This window comes from Arachis ipaensis, chromosome B7 (assembly GCF_059453495.1).
Source record: "Arachis ipaensis isolate K30076 ecotype BB chromosome B7, ASM5945349v1, whole genome shotgun sequence".
In the NCBI taxonomy this organism is placed as follows: Eukaryota; Viridiplantae; Streptophyta; class Magnoliopsida; order Fabales; family Fabaceae; genus Arachis; species Arachis ipaensis.
This window is the reverse complement of record NC_142442.1, coordinates 52,167,501-52,170,000: the sequence shown is the minus strand read 5'-3', so window position 1 is coordinate 52,170,000 and position 2,500 is coordinate 52,167,501.

The following is a 2,500-nucleotide window of genomic DNA, read 5'->3' as shown; positions in this document are numbered from 1 at the left end:
GTGAGGTGCTTCGGGCGATAGCCGAACAGCCGCACCGTCTTAAGCAACACGCCCAACCCACACCGCATCGGGCACCGTCGTACGTCGACCCTAGACGTAGGGCGAGCACGACACGTTGCCCCTCGGGAGTGGACACGAACAGGTAACCGTCTTCCGCAACGTGCCCCCTCAAAGTGCTGGGACGAGCACGTCGCGTTGCCCCCTGCCCACGACACCCGCTGCCGCACGCATATCCATCATCCGCGTCGTGCGCCACACTAGGCCTGGCCAAGCGTCGGGCTGCGCAAGCCGCGTTGCCCCTCGCGGGGGCGCACAGGCCGCCCGCCGATCCCACGTCGTGCTCGGACTTGGGATGATCCCCCTAGTCCTGGGCCGAGCACAAGGTGTTGCCCCGAGCGTGTGCCCAAGGCACAACTCCACCACGCCATGCTCCCTAGGTGGTGCCTAGGTGGGCCGTGCACGGACGTGTTTCCCTTCTTGTTGGTCCTTCGGTGATCGGGGTTCGCAGCAGCCAGACGCACGTGCTCGACCTTGGACCCGGGGCGGGGGACCCCGGCGGCACACCACAACCACAACGTGCTTGCTAGTGTGCCTAGGGGATGGCAAGGCAACGTGCATCTTGCTGGCATTGCGCCCAGCAAGCCTTTGGGCAACTCGAGTTTCAGCAGCACGACACCCCTCCCCCCTATAATAGGCTGCCGAGCCATTACCAAAGTGCCACGGGTAGACGTCCTTTTCCGTGAGGAGACATACTAAAGGAAAGTGCTCTAGAGGTCGAATTTTGACGCCGTTTTTTGCAACAACCTCTAGAAAAATAAGATCTTTCCATCCTCCAAATTTGGTGAATTTACACCGTGCCGATTTTTTTTGACGATTTTTTTACCGCCCGGAATGCCGGAAATTCAAAAAAAATGAAAAACGGAGCAAACCTGCGATTTTTGACCTGGATTTTTTTGTGCAGCCTTCACATAATATTACCAAGGTTCCCTCAAAATTTCACGAAAAATGCACGAGCCAATTCTGAGATATGAAAATTTGGCTCCTCCGTTGCAACGCTCCGAGCCATCGTTGCAACGGCGGGTGCCTCCGTGGGGGGCGGGGGAGCCCGGCGGCACACCACAACCACAACGTGCTTGCTAGTGTGCCTAGGGGATGGCAAGGCAACGTGCATCTGGCTGGCATTGCGCCCAGCAAGCCTTTGGGCAACTCGAGTTTCAGCATCACGACTCCCCTCCCCCCTATAATAGGCTGCCGAGCCATTACCAAAGTGCCACGGGTAGACGTCCTTTTCCGTGAGGAGACATACTAAAGGAAAGTGCTCTAGAGGTCGAATTTTGACGCCGTTTTTTGCAACAACCTCTAGAAAAATAAGAACTTTCCATCCTCCAAATTTGGTGAATTTACACCGTGCCGATTTTTTTGACGATTTTTTTACCGCCCGGAATGCCGGAAATTCAAAAAAAATGAAAAACGGAGCAAACCTGCGATTTTTGACCTGGATTTTTTTGTGCAGCCTTCACATAATATTACCAAGGTTCCCTCAAAATTTCACGAAAAATGCACGAGCCAATTCTGAGATATGAAAATTTGGCTCCTCCGTTGCAACGCTCCGAGCCATCGTTGCAACGGCGGGTGCCTCCGTGGGGGGCGGGGGAGCCCAGCGGCACACCACAACCACAACGTGCTTGCTAGTGTGCCTAGGGGATGGCAAGGCAACGTGCATCTTGCTGGCATTGCGCCCAGCAAGCCTTTGGGCAACTCGAGTTTCAGCATCACGACACCCCTCCCCCCTATAATAGGCTGCCGAGCCATTACCAAAGTGCCACGGGTAGACGTCCTTTTCCGTGAGGAGACATACTAAAGGAAAGTGCTCTAGAGGTCGAATTTTGACGCCGTTTTTTGCAACAACCTCTAGAAAAATAAGATCTTTCCATCCTCCAAATTTGGTGAATTTACACCGTGCCGATTTTTTTTGACGATTTTTTTACCGCCCGGAATGCCGGAAATTCAAAAAAAATGAAAAACGGAGCAAACATGCGATTTTTGACCTGGATTTTTTTGTGCAGCCTTCACATAATATTACCAAGGTTCCCTCAAAATTTCACGAAAAATGCACGAGCCAATTCTGAGATATGAAAATTTGGCTCCTCCGTTGCAACGCTCCGAGCCATCGTTGCAACGGCGGGTGCCTCCGTGGGGGGCGGGGGAGCCCGGCGGCACACCACAACCACAACGTGCTTGCTAGTGTGCCTAGGGGATGGCAAGGCAACGTGCATCTTGCTGGCATTGCGCCCAGCAAGCCTTTGGGCAACTCGAGTTTCAGCATCACGACACCCCTCCCCCCTATAATAGGCTGCCGAGCCATTACCAAAGTGCCACGGGTAGACGTCCTTTTCCGTGAGGAGACATACTCAAGGAAAGTGCTCTAGAGGTCGAATTTTGACGCCGTTTTTTGCAACAACCTCTAGAAAAATAAGATCTTTCCATCCCCCAAATTTGG